Source organism: Peromyscus eremicus, chromosome 10, assembly GCF_949786415.1.
Source record: "Peromyscus eremicus chromosome 10, PerEre_H2_v1, whole genome shotgun sequence".
Classification (NCBI taxonomy): Eukaryota; Metazoa; Chordata; class Mammalia; order Rodentia; family Cricetidae; genus Peromyscus; species Peromyscus eremicus.
In genome coordinates this window covers 4093235-4107523 of record NC_081426.1, presented here as the reverse complement: position 1 = coordinate 4107523, position 14289 = coordinate 4093235, and the positions used below count along the sequence as shown (strand labels likewise).

The 14289-nt window shown below is 42.1% G+C and overlaps 1 long non-coding RNA gene across 1 annotated transcript in view; it reads right to left on the bottom strand.

Annotated features, from left to right (window-relative positions):
• The window catches only part of LOC131920780 (uncharacterized), a 51848-nt gene extending 37595 nt beyond the window's left edge, over positions 1–14253 (bottom strand). Inside the window, exon 1 of the long non-coding RNA XR_009381768.1 lies at positions 14171–14253. This is a non-coding gene — a long non-coding RNA (uncharacterized LOC131920780). The remainder of the gene's footprint in view (positions 1–14170) is intronic.
• Between the last annotated feature and the right edge of the window lie 36 nt (positions 14254–14289).

Here is a 14289-nt window from a genome sequence, read left to right as displayed (position 1 = left end):
TTTGCAATGTTTAATTTTTTAGGTAATAGCCATTGTACCTGTGTTGAGATGAGGTTTCAATTGTAGTTTTCCTGTTAGATGATATTGAATATCTTTAACCCCCTTCATATTTGTAATTTTTTTCATTTTAGAAAAGTGTCTACTCAAATTTTTATCCATTTCTAAATTGAGTTACTTTTTATTGTTTTTGTTCTCTTCATCTATCTAATGTTAATCTTCTGACAAATGAATAATAGTTGGCAAATATTTTGCTTTCATAATTAATAATAAGTCTCTGTGTCATTATTTTTGAGTTGGTGGCCCAAAAGAAAGTCCAATACATATGGTGCCAACTACAAGCCATGTATTTCCACATAAGATGTGAGAAAAAAAAAAAGGACATGGCTTCTTAGTAACCCAGTCCTTGTGGCTTACAGAGGTGCACCTTGGCTCTCAGGGACCCAAGAAGATTGGAGCCAGCCACCAGTGCAGAGCCACACAGCAGATTAAAGGGTTGACTCACATGGTCAGAGAAGGCTGCAGGTGTACAGGAAAATGGTAGAGACCAAGAAAACCTCTAAACAGGTACAGTAAAAAATAGGTATAGACAGTCATAGAAAAAATACTTTAAAATAATAGAGTAAATTATTTAAAGATAGAATAAAGTAATATAAAAATAAGCCATATAAAATGGGAAGTACACAGGGTGGATCCTTTATGGTACTTTGTTGACTTTTAATTTTTTAAATGCCAATGTACAAAAACAATACCTTCTAAGAAACACTGGATTATGAAAACTGCTAAAATTAAACCAATCTATACATTTTAAGAATGTCTTCAAAATGGAAATCAGAAAATATGTTCCATTAGCATTTTGTTTGTTTCCTTTGTTTATTATTCAGAAGTTGCACTACCATATCATACAGTAGATTTATCTCTAGTATTTGAAAATGCATAAAACTCCTCCTAGTTATTCCAATTTACCTTTTTGGAAACAAAAAGGTAAATTGGAATACCTTTGTTTCCACAGGAAACAAAAAGTTATAGTTTTCTTTAAAATTAATTAAGATCATATTTGGTCAGAGAGACCATGTGAAGATCTTAGCTACAGACATGAGAGGAAAACCAAGAAAGACTACAAGATAGGTGACTAAATGGTTTCCATACCCTGATATAAAGTCTCTCTGCTAATGCAGTAAGCCAAATTAAAAATAAAACACCAGGTTTATTGGCAAAACTCTCTTGGGTGATTTTCCAGGGCCCCAGAGATGATATAGGGAGAAGATACTGGAAAAAAAAACACATGGCCACTCTCTAGGAGGCAGTTTAAATACCCTATAGGGGAGGTCTTGGGCAGCTCCAGGAGAGGAGCCACTGCTTATTGGGCTTTCTGAGAGGGGGTGAGGTTTGGAGTGGGAGAGAGTGAGATGGAAGCAGAGCTTCCACATAAACATCCTCACATTCTTGGATATATGGATACCAGTTCAAATCTGGCTACTTCCTCTTGGCATTAGATGATGTGGGGAAGGGAAGTCAGGAGTCATTGGGCTCACATTCAGTGGGAGGTGTGGGTGAAGAAGCATTTGGTTAACTGCCTTCCTGGAGACCTCAAGGATCTGTTTCTTTAGGAAGCAAAGAAGGTAAGTTTCTAAGAGAAAAAAAAAACAGGTTGTTATCATTGGCACTATGAATGGAACTAGTCATTTGGAAGTTAGAGAATGCCGTAAGAATGGAATGGAGATTTGCACTGGTTGTATTGATAAAGATGATTGAGCAAAGCAGAAAAGCAGACCCTTCATTGGAACAACTTGGAAAACTGAAGGGTGGAAGGTCTCAGTTGCTGCACAGACATGTGTCCTGGATCGGCACCCAATTGAGCCTGGAGGGATGGTGCCAGCATTGATGTCCCAGGAGCTTGGCAGCTGAAGGGCTAGTGAGGATCACAGGGTAGTGTCCTGTCCCTTGGTTCTCTAGAGACTTAGGAGATAGTTGCTTGAGGAGTATTTGGCCACCCAGGGAGAGTGGGGTAGGATCAGGGGCAGTTGGGCCCATTGGTGTGAGGGCAGGAAAATAGTTGTCAGCGTGTGCATGAGAAGGGCTTTCAGAAGGAAGAAGTAGGGTTGGTACCTGGCCAGTGGAGGGGTCTATGCTGGGAGGTGGTGATTAAAAAGGAAGGGCCTTCCATAATGGAGCTCAACAGGATTTAGGCCTGTAGGAGAGCATGGGGTGGCCCAGAGGCATGTAAGGACCATGGGGAGAAGGGAGGGTCAAAATAACCTGAGTTCAATGGAGAACTTAGTGAGCTGTTGTTTTGCATCCATTGGCCTTCTCAACCTTTCCTGAGGATTGTGGGCAGTAGGGGATATGGAGTTTGCAGGAGATCCTGAGAGCTTCTGACAAGAACTTGGTGATCCTGGAAGTGAAGGCTGGCCAACTGTCCATTTTGATGGTCTGTGGTACACCAAACAGAGGGATGTGTTCAAGGAGTATTGGAGCTACAATATCTGTTGTTTCCCTGGAGGTAGGAAATGCTTCTATTCATCCAGTAATGGTGTCAACATGAGTAAAGAGATAACAGAGCTTTTAATGAGTGAGCATGTGAGTGAAGCCAACCTGCCAATCCTTGCCCAGTTGGTGTCATCAAAGCTGATACAGGGGTTGATGTATCTGGAAGGCACCCTGCAGGTTGGTCTTTGCAAACATCTGGCAGGAGGAGTGAACCTGTAATATATGGGCTCAAAAATGGGTGGGGTCAAAGAGGGTCTCTAAGAAATTGAACAAAGAATTCAGGCCTATGTGTAAAGGCTGGTGGATGTCTGAAATGATGGACAGTGCCTAGTCCTGGGGAACGATGAGGCAATTATTTAAATAAAACCATCCATCTTTTGTCTGTATGGCTCCTTTTTTCAGGAGTTTGTCCCTCTCCTTTGGTTGATAACAAGGCTGATAGGAGGGTGTCAAAAACAAAATATGTTCTGTTGATCCAGCAGAGCTGGAGGCCAGTCCCTAGGCTACTGAGTCAGCCCTGCTATTGCCTAAGGCCACTGCGTCCTTGAAGAAGTGATCTTCCCAACAGTGGATTCTGCAGGGAGCTGTTTAGCATGAGTCTTAAAAGGTCTTATTAATTAAATCAAGCCTGAGGCCAGTTATTGGGGTGAATACTGAATGATCAGAGAGACAGAACAAGCCACAGCTAACCTCACCTGGCCAACTTCTCAGCTGATCAGACTGGAAGCCTCTGTGTCCTCATATCCCAACTGTGCTGCTCAAAACCTAAAAGCTTAATCAGCCAAATGCTTCTAGTTCCTAGTCCTCATGCCTTATATCTTTCTGCCTTCTGCCATCACTCCATGGGTGTCACCATGCCTGATTGTTTCCAATGTGGCCTTGAACTCACAGAGATCCCAGATGGATTTCTGCCTCTGGAATGCTAGGATTAAAGGTGTGAGTGCCACCATTTTCTAGACTTTGTATCTAGTGGCTGTTCTGTCTCTGACTCCAGAAAAGTTTATTAGGGTGCACAATATTTTGGGGAACACAATACCACCACATTTCCCCTTATTTTGTCTAAAATTTTAAAAAGCTTATAACTAATGCAAGAAAAATTATATCCAATAAGTATATACAATATACACAGTCAAGATTACATTAATGATGTCTAGTCCATTAACATTTGATAGATTCACACAAAAACTCCATTAATATATAACATTGTCCAGTCCAGTAACATTTGATAAACTCAGACAAAAAAATTTCATTACTTACCTTATTTAAAATAAGTAGTTCCTTTTTAAAAGTATTTTTCTTTTCATAATAGATTCAGTAATCTACCTTTTGCCTTTTTTTTTTTTTTTTTTTTTTTTTTGTTTTTCGAGACAGGGTTTCTCTGTGTAGCTTTGCGCCTTTCCTGGAACTCGCTTTGGAGACCAGGCTGGCCTCGAACTCACAGAGATCCGCCTGCCTCTGCCTCCCGAGTGCTGGGATTAAAGGCATGCGCAACCACCACCTGGCTTGCCATTTTTATATCTTCCCCTTTTTCTTTTTAGAGTAGATTCAGTGATCTACCTATTTATCCTATTATTTCTTTATCATTTTTCTCAGAATAGACTCAATGATCTATCTCATATCTATATTCTCTTTTTCCTTTTCTTTCTTTTTTTCAAACAAAAACTCTGCATCTAATCTCCTTGTTCAGCTTTTTTCCTGACAATTAACATTTAACAACTTGAAACCAACCATCATAAACAATGACAATATCCATAACTAATTAATTAAACAACCAAAAACCTCCCATCCCACCTCTTGGTCGTTTCTAAATTTTGGGCGTCGTTTTCTAAAAATTACTTCCTGCTTTCTGGGGGTGAAGACATCTTTAGAGGATCAATGTAGCAGGAATCTTAGAAGGTCTTATTGATAAAATCAAACCTGAGCCAGGTATTGGGATGAACTGGAAGATCAGAGAACCAGAACAAGCCAAAGCTAACCTCACCTGGCCAACTTCTCAGCTGATCTTGTTTCCTCAGACTGGAAGCTTCTGTGTCTTCATCCAAATGGATTTCAGCTGAACTGTGCTGCTTGAAAGCCTAAAAGCTTAACCAGCCAAATGCTTAACCAGCCAAATGCTGCTGTTGTCCTCTTCAGCAAGAGACCTACTTCCTGTCTGTTTGTCTTTTTTATAGATTTTCTATTATGCCTTCTCATTGGTTGTCAACCCAACCACATGACCTCCTCATCACTGCCTGTCTGTACAGACCTCCAGGTCTTCTATGGTTGGTATTGAGATTAAAGGCATGTGTCTCCATGCTGGCTGTATCCTTGAACACACAGAGATCTGCCTAGCTCTGCCTCTCAAGAGCTGGGATTAAAGGCGTGCACCACCACTACCCAGTTTCTGCTATGGCTTGCTATTAGCTCTGACTCCCAGGCCACTTTATTTATTAACATAGAAATAAAATCACATTTCAGTACAATTAAAATATCACCATATTTCCCCTTTTCTATTTTAATAAAAAGAAAAAAGGAAAAAGGTTATAACTAACATAAAAAAAACTATATACAAAAGTACAATAACTATATACCATATATACAAGTAATAAATACCTAAACAATGTCTAGTCCATTTGTATTTGACAAATTCAGTGAAAATAATTCCATTATCTATCCTATTTTGGTAAGTCCAAAATGTACCTAATTCACTTTCTATCTTAACTAATCTTCAACTATAACTAACTAATCTTCAACTATAACTAACTAATCTTCAACTCCCTCAGAGACCCAAGAAGGAAATAATATTGCCTAACAAAAAAATAAAAACAGGAAGTGCATGCAAGCAGCTTCCAAAAAAATGTGAGTTGACAGAAACATCCAGCTGCCTGAACAGTTACCTGAGGTTTCTTCGCAGCGTTGGGGCATCATCTTCAGCATATAGGCTTAGCATATCTGACAGATTCATTTGTGAAGTAAGATATACACAAGGTCAATAGTTCAACCTCACATTGGGTGAGAGCAGTCCATGTACCAGAAACACCTGAATTCCACTAGTGTCATGTCATGATTCAGGATTTTAAATTCTGGAAATTGTTGATGTTCTTTGAATTCAGCTGTCCATTCTTCTTGGCTGTGTGTGTGTGTGTGTGTGTGTGTGTGTGTGTCTTCATCTTGGCATCCTATTCTTCTCCACATGCCTCTATTAAATGCCAGTCTACTATTGAGAGGTGTGAGTTTAGTTACTCTTCTAGAATAACTATTTCAGCTGCTGTTCCACTGCACACCAGAAGCCATCGGCCCACTGCCTGTTCAGCTGCCTTCAAAGAAAAGGACACTGTACCTTTTCCAGATTGCAAATGCCACTTCAGCGATGGTGCCATATTGTCCTGGCCTCAGAAGATGCCTTTTGATAAAGCCATAACCACACTTGTCTTGGTAAGAATCAGTAGTCCTTTGTTTCATGTCCTGTCTGTCCTGTTTGTCAGCAGTTCATTCAAGGAAACTTTGTTGTCCAGTGGCTAACTTTTGCCACAATGAAAGTTAACTCCATATGCAGGTTCTTCAATGCCCATATTTTCTCTGAAGTAGATTGGTACTGCCAGGAGCCGACATGTCTCATAGTCATAAGAAAAAAGAAAAATTTTCTGAGTTATTAAAACATTTTAAATGCCATATTTTGTAGATCTCTGAAGGGTTTGAAGATGACCTGTCTATCTAAAATATATCTGCTCCATCTTGAAAACATACCTAATATGACTACAAGTTCTATTGTAATGTCTAACTACTAACTTTCATTTCTTTATATCCTAATAGTTGGTAATAATAACATTTAAGAATCAGCAATTTGCATTACATTGTTAAATGAACCGTATACTATCTTGAACAAAATTAGAAATATACATATTGCATTTTCTAACAATATCAATTTCAATATACATATAAAAAATCCAATCCAATGTAAAGTATTTAAAACTAGTAATTGTCTTTTTCTTTTTCTTTTTTCTTTTTTTAAACAATAACTTTAAATCTAATCTCCTTTGCTTAGCCCTTTTTCTAATCTTTAACAACTTTTAACCAACCCTCCTAAGCAATGAAAATTATTCCAGACCCAAAACCCATTAAAAGACCAAAAAAACCACCCACCCCACCTCTTTGGGAATGTGGACATCGTATTCTTAAAGTTGCTTCCTGCTGGGTATGGGTGAAGGTATCTTTATCCTGAAAAGAAAATTTTTGGGTTAATTGTCAAACCCTGTATTATTTGTCCAGTCACTGCATAATGAGAAAATGCAGGGCTTGTTTCAAGTCCTTGTTCAAGTAGTCTATCAGGCTGGATCATCTCAGCTAGCCATCTCAAAATTGTCCTGAGTAGTTTGTAGTCCAAAGTCGATCTTTCCGTGGTGTTAATCAGCTTAATGGCTTTACCATAGTCCATGTGGAATCATTGTGGATTCCCATCTTCCTTTTGAAGATTTCAAAGTTGCTGTTAGGCGTGGTCATGGTTCCCTGCAGATTTTTTTGTGTGTGTGCCTCCTGTATGGTTTAGAGCAATCACAGTCTGATAAATGTCTGTGTCTTAGAACCATGAATCATCTTCCCTAGAAGAGAATATCTTCATAGCAATTTCTCTCCACCATTTGTCTTGCCAAACTTTTCTAAACTGACCTTTGCCAATGCTTTTTTGTAACATGATCCTGGCAATTCTTCTCTGAACAAGCAGCAGTAAACCCTTCATCCCAGGTAGCAGCAACATCACAGTCACCAACAGAATGAGAAGGAGTTGGCAACTCAGAGCAGCAGCCTCTGCCTCCATGGTCCCACTGCAAACGTTTGTGGCTCGGCCTCGGCTGAAGCTTCTCCTTAGCAAGCCTCCTAGGCCGGCCTCAAACTTGGGATCCTCCTGTCTCTGTCTCCTTCAGCAAATCCAACCATTGTGCTTCACCACAATCGGCTGAAGGTAGCTTAAGTCTGAGCAGGGGCCCTCAAGGCCACAGGCAAGTAGCTTTTTTTTTTTTTTATCGAATTCATACCATGAACTTTGGACGCCAGATGTAGCATGAGTCTTAAAAGGTCGTCTTAATTAAATCAAACCTGAGGCCAGTTATTGGGGTGAATACTGAATGATCAGAGAGACAGAACAAGCCACAGCTAACCTCACCTGGCCAACTTCTCAGCTGATCAGACTGGAAGCCTCTGTGTCCTCATATCCCAACTGTGCTGCTCAAAACCTAAAAGCTTAATCAGCCAAATGCTTCTAGTTCCTAGTCCTCATGCCTTATATCTTTCTGCCTTCTGCCATCACTCCATGGGATTAAAGGCATGTGTCACCATGCCTGATTGTTTCCAATGTGGCCTTGAACTCACAGAGATCTCAGATCGATTTCTGCCTCTGGAATTCTAGGATTAAAGGTGTGAGTGCACCATTTTCTAGCCTTTGTATCTAGTGGCTGTTCTGTCTCTGACTCCAGAAAAGTTTATTAGGGTGCACAATATTTTGGGGAACACAATACCACCACAAAGCTGTAAGGCTTCAAAAGGCTGGTTATAGGGAGTCTCTTAACAATGGGATTGCCCTTGGTAGTGAGGAAGGATTTTTCCTTCCAAAGGACAGAAGGGGTATGGTCTATTAAAAAGGCATATTTAGAGAAAGTATAGATGTTAGCCCATTGACCTTTGGCTATCTGGAGTGCTCTAGTCAAGGTAATTAGTTTGACCCTTTGTGAAGAGGTCCCCATTGGCAGGCAGGTTGCTTCAACTGTTTTAGTGGAAGTGACCATTGCATACTCTGTCTGGCAATTTCTTGATCTTTCTATAAGGAAGCTTCCATCAACAAAGAGGGTGAGTTGGGAGTTTGTAAGGAGTTAGTCTAGGAGACTAGGCAAGGGTGACTGTAAGGCCCCCACAGCCTCTTGGCAGGAGTGAGAGGAGGTACTAGAGGAGGAAGGGACAAGAAGAAGGGTTGCAGGGTTTAGGGCAGGGATGGAGGCCAAGATAATTTGGGGTTTTTCTAGAAACAGCAAATGAAAGACTTGGACCTGTGAGGGCCCAAGGAGAGAGAGAGAGAGAGAGAGAGAGAGAGAGAGAGAGAGAGAGAGAGAGAGAAATAACTCAGAAGGTCTTTGAGGCAGTGGATAGAGTATATCATGACTGGCTGGAATGGGGGATCTTGAGGGCCTCCCAAATGAGTTTAGCCACTGCTGCTAAGGCTCTCAAACATGGCTGCTGTCCACAGACAGTGGGGTCTACTCGTTTGGACAGAAAAGCAATGGCCTGATTCCAGGGCCCAACCATTTGGATTAGAACCTCAGTGGCTACTCTCAATCTTTCATCTGTATAGAGGTGATAAGGTGAGCTGGGGTCTGAAAGAGCTAGGGCAGGGGCCATTAGGAGGGCATCCTGCAGAAAAGAGTAGTGGAAAATGGTGGCTGGGTGGGTGAAGGGCCCCATGGGGATATCTCTGGCTGTCTGGTACAGGCGCTTGGCCATAATAGCAAAGTTAGGGATCTACTGATGGAGGAATTCTATCAGGCCCCAAAATGAGAGAATCTGGTCTGCTGGGGTCAAGGGCTGTAATTCCTGGAGAGCTTAGACTCTGTCAGAAGTGAGGGTCTTAGACCCTGGGCTGATTTGAACAACCAAATGCACTGCAGTGGGAGAGCATAGCTGAGACTTATATGGTAAAATGTAATGTTCCAGGGAGCCAAGGTAGTTTAGGAGCAAAGAGGTGGCCTGTTGGGACAGAGTCAGGGAAGGATTACAGAGAAGGTCATCTATATATTGGAGGAATGCACTAGGACTGGAGCCAAAGATGGAAAAATCCTGGGCCAAGGCTTGATCAAAGAAATGAGGGCTGTCCCAGAAACCCTGAGGGAGTACAGTCCATGTAAGCCATCTAATGGTCCAAGTGTCAGGGTCCTCACAGGTGAAGGCAAAGAGGAAGAATGAGTCAGGGTGTAAGGGGAACAGAAAAATGTCTTTGAGGTCCAGGACAGTAAAATGGGAATTTGTAGGAAGAGTGTTAGAAAGGAGGTTGGAGAGATTGTTAACCATTGGATGTGTTGGAATAACTGCCTCATTAATGAAGCAGAGATCTTAAACTAAATGGTAAGCACTGGAGGATTTATGCATGGGAAAAATGAGGGTGTTGCAGGGTGAGTCAACAGGAATTTAAAGTCCCTGAGGTAAAAGGTGGGTAATAATGGGCTTGAGGCCTTGGTGATGGGTTTCAGAAATAGGAAACTGGGGTCTGGAAGGGAAGGAGGAGGGATTCTTCTGGCAAACTGGAACTGGCTGGTGGTGAGTAGCAGCCACCTGGGTGGAGATATCCCATACTTGGGGATGTACTAGTTTGGAGAGGGTAAGGACAGGACAGTCTGAGGTAGGAACCTGTGAGACTATTAAGGGGAGAAGAAGGTGGGAGTCAGGAGAGATTATGGGGGCCAAAGTGAGTATGGCCCCAAAGCAGCTGAATATATCATGACCAAGTAGAGGTGGCAGAGTTGACTTGGGGATGCCAATTCTTTCAGGGCAGCTACCAAGGCATAGGCTTGGAGCATAGCCTTCTGGTGCAGCCAAGCCTGTTGGGAAGACTCAGCTGCCTCTCTTGGACATCAAAAACTTTAAAAGCCATTTTCACCAATTCCTGTATGGGGGGTTGGGAATCCTCTTCAGTCCTTTTAAATTTCTTTCTAATATCTGGCACTGACTGAGGAATGAAATGGGTGGGCAGGACTGTGACTCCTGCTAGGGATGCTGGGTCAAGGTGAGTATATTGAACCATGGTCTCTTGTAATTGATCTAGAAAAATGGCTTGATTTTCACCAGCTCACTGTGTGATCCCTCAGAGCTTATCAAAATTAGCAACTTTCTCCAAGACCACTTCCATACCCTGAAAGAGGCAACAAACCATGAAGTCCTTCCTCTGGGGGCCATTTTCACCTGACTGACAGTGTCAGCAGGGTTCTGTAGCTGGCAATGACACATCACTCACAGGTGTTGTCTACTAGGTGCATATTGTTTGCTGCTACTTCAGCTGGATCTCACTCTTCAGGAGCAAGAATGGAGGCCTGAATCACATAGAGGTCATGCTAGGTCAGGTCATAGGCTTGGGAGAGATCATAAAACTCCTTTATGTAAACAGAAGGATTAGCAGAGAAGGAACCCAACCATTTGTTCTATCTGTGAGAGGTCTTGAAGGGAGAAGGAGGAGTGGATTTGAACAATTTCCTCAATTCTAGCCACCTCTCAGAGCCAGCAGAGGAGGGCAGGAGTCTTCTGAGACTTGGTATGAGAAAACACCAGAGCAGATTTGGAGTGGGGGTAGGCCAATGTGTGGATGGGGACCAGGGTATAGGTTGTGGCAGTGAAGGATAGGAAGGGGATATGGAAAGAGGAGAGTCAGTGGGAGGGAGGGAGAGAGAATAAGGTGGGTAGGGAGGAAGAAGTTGGCCCTGTATGGGGAAGAAGGGGGGAGGGGTGGGTAAAGAAAGAAATGTTGGCCACTGAACAGAACACATGGCAGTGTAGGAGTAGGATGGGTAGGCAGGGTTTGGGGGAGTGGGGGAGAGACCAGTGTCTCTGGTGGCACAGTCAGGGTAGAATGTTCAGGGTCCCAGTTCTCAGATAAACAGGCATCTGGAGGCACCACAACCCTGGTCAACAAGACCTGGACTGTGGGACACTGGCTACAGAAGGAAGCATGGGAGATCAGAACCCAGAACATATGTGGACATAGAGCAGTTCTGACCACTTTTCTCCATACTGGAAGAAATTGTCAAGATCATGAAGGATGATAAATTTAGTAGTTCCCTCCAGTCACCATCTTGACTGGTTATCATGAGCATATTGTCTCAGAGCATAAGGAAATCAGGCATTCCAGACATATGATATTGGATAGCCCTAGTTTGAATAGATTTTGTACAAGACACCCCAAGTGTGTTTGGGGATCTGGCTTAGACCTGCAGCTGCTGATTTCACAAGCCTGTGCTGGAACCTGAAGTCTAAAGCAATATATCCACTACTCTATACTTTTGGGTCATGTGGAAGGGTGTGGGATGTGCTTTTGTGCAAAATGTCTTTTTCAAAAAAGGTCTCAATAAACAAAGATGATCTTTATTCTATAATTATGCTGGTCTGTATGTCAAATGTGTTGCTGATTGGTCAATAAATAAATCACTGATTGGCCAGTAGCCAGGCAGGAAGTATAGGCAGGACTAACAGAGAGGAGAATTGAGAGAACAGGAAGCTGGGTGGGGGAGACACTGCCAGCCGCCACCATGACAAACAGCTTGTGAAGACACCGGTAAGCCACAAGCCATGTGGCAAGGTATAGATCTATGGAAATGGATTAATTTAAGCTGTAAGAACAGTTAGCAAGAAGCCTGCCATGGCCATACAGTTTGTAAGCAATATAAGTCTCTGTTTACTTGGTCGGGTCTGAGTGGCTGTGGGATTGGCGGGTGACAGAGATTTGTCCTGACTGTGGGCCAGGCAGGAAAACTCTAGCTACAAATGGCGCCCAACGTGTTGGCAAGAGTTTCCACCTAAAAGCTGAGAAAAAAGATTCTAAAACGGAGCTAAAAACAGCTTCCTAATTATCTCTCTCTAATGAGCGGCAGCTGCCAGTTTGAGCTACTTGTGGGTTCCTAGCATGCAAGCTCGACCTGCCTTATGGCGGGAATGAGGCCTCTACAAGTGGCACATTAAGCTGCATGGTGGATTTAGCCTTTGCTAGTACAAAACAAAAAAAGAGGTTTTGGACTACACCTGCTTGGATAAAAGTATAGACCCACGATAGCTCCCAGAGCTGGCTGAAAACGGAACATCGCCATGTTGGGAAGCTGGGGTGGGCGGAGCTAGCAGCCACAGCTGCTGCAGTTTAAAGCAATAGATTCACAATAAGACAGATTCAGATGTTTACAATATGTGTAAAATATACATAGGCTTGAAAGAGACAAAAAAAGGTGATATATACAGTTATATAAACAAATACATAGTTTTAAAAAATAAAGTCTTTAAAGAGACAGTAAAACTAATATAAAAAAATAAGCCATGTAAAGATGGCTACCACACAGAGAATCTGGATTATGTTCTCTTTGATATTCGTAACTGAAGAAAAACATTTGATTACAAAAGCTGTTGAGTTATGTCAAAATGTATATTTTAAAGGTACCTTGACTTCAAAATTTGGATTTAAAGATATGTTGCTTTGGAAAAGGAGGCTCTTCTTTTGTTTCCACAGAAAGCCAGAGGCTATGGATTTGTTCCAGATTAAGATACATCAGGTTTGACCAGCCAAGACCACCTGAAAGGTCTCCGATGACACCATGGCCCAGATGATCCAACATCCAGAACCATTTCAAGGCAACTGGCTCAGACGATACACCCTCATGGACTACTCCATAATCCTAAAATATTCTTTGTGTCCCCATAAGATACAGTGCCCCCCTCCAGCAGGAAGTAGTAAGAGAAGCTACGCCCAAATTCCCAAATTATATGTAATTTTACTTTGTTAAGGTTAAAACCTTTCTGAAAAAAGGGGGGGGGGAAGTTCTGTGGGATGTTCTGTATGGCAAATGTTTTGCTCTGATTGGTCAATAAATAAAACACTGATTGGCCAGTGGGTAGGCAGGAAGTATAGGCGGGACTAATAGAGAGGAGAAAAGAAAGAACAGGAAGGCGGAGAGAGACACTGCCAGCTGCCATGATGACAAACAGCATGTGAAGATGCCAGTAATCCATGAGCCATGTGGCAAGGTATAGATTTATAGAAATGGATTAATTTAAGCTGTAAGAACAGTTAGCAAGAAGCCTGCCATGGCCATACAGTTTTTAAGCAATATAAGTCTCTGTGTTTACTTGGTCGGGTCTGAGTGGATGTGGGACTGGCAGGTGAGAGAGAGATTTGTCCTGACTGTGGGCCAGGCAGGAAAACTCAAGCTAGAGACTGCATTTTGACAGGGCACCCCAAAAGTCAGGAGAGGTCCTGGACCCCTAGATGCAGTTACTTGGAACTGGCAACTCCCCAGGCCAAAAGCCAATCCAGTCAGGTGGAGAGCAGGTGTAAGGAGAGGAGTGGTTTTCCCATATGAGAAAAACTCAATTTCTCCTGGCCAGTGCACCAAGATGAAAGATTTCCATACCCTGATATAAAGTCTCTCTGCTGACACAGTAAGCCAAATCAAACTGAATTAAAAATAAAGGGCTTGGCTTATTAGCAAAATGCTCCTGGGTGACTTTCCCCAGCCCCCAGACATGAGACAGGGAGAGAAGACTGGAAAATAAACACATGGCCACTCTCTAGGAGGCAGTTTAAATACTCTGTAGACATACTCTTGAGCAGCTCTAGGGAAGAAGCCACTGCTTGGCCAGTTTTATGAGAGGGAGCAGGGTTTGGAATGAGGGAGAGTGAGGTCATAGCAGAGCTTCCAACTAAACAATGATGTATATGCTGATCCTTCTGCATGGGAACAGCTCTGAGACTGAGTAAGACATGATAAATCTTGTTGTCTACAGAGTCCTCATGACTTATTATTATATGCCATCATATAGCATGGATAGAGGTTTGGTTATAAAGTCCAAATAAACTTATAAAATTAACAGATGCATTTTATCTACTCAAATATAAAACAAAAAAAAATCATTTTTAGCTGAGTTGTAAACACCACACGTTCCATACTTGTGTTAATACAGATATATATGTTACCTTTAAAAGTTTATATGTTTTCAGAAAAAAGGGATCAAATATCAATAAAGACAAGTAGCCCAGGTGATCCAGCCTCTCAGAATGCTTCTGTTACAGTTTCCTCAAAATTCAGCATTCAG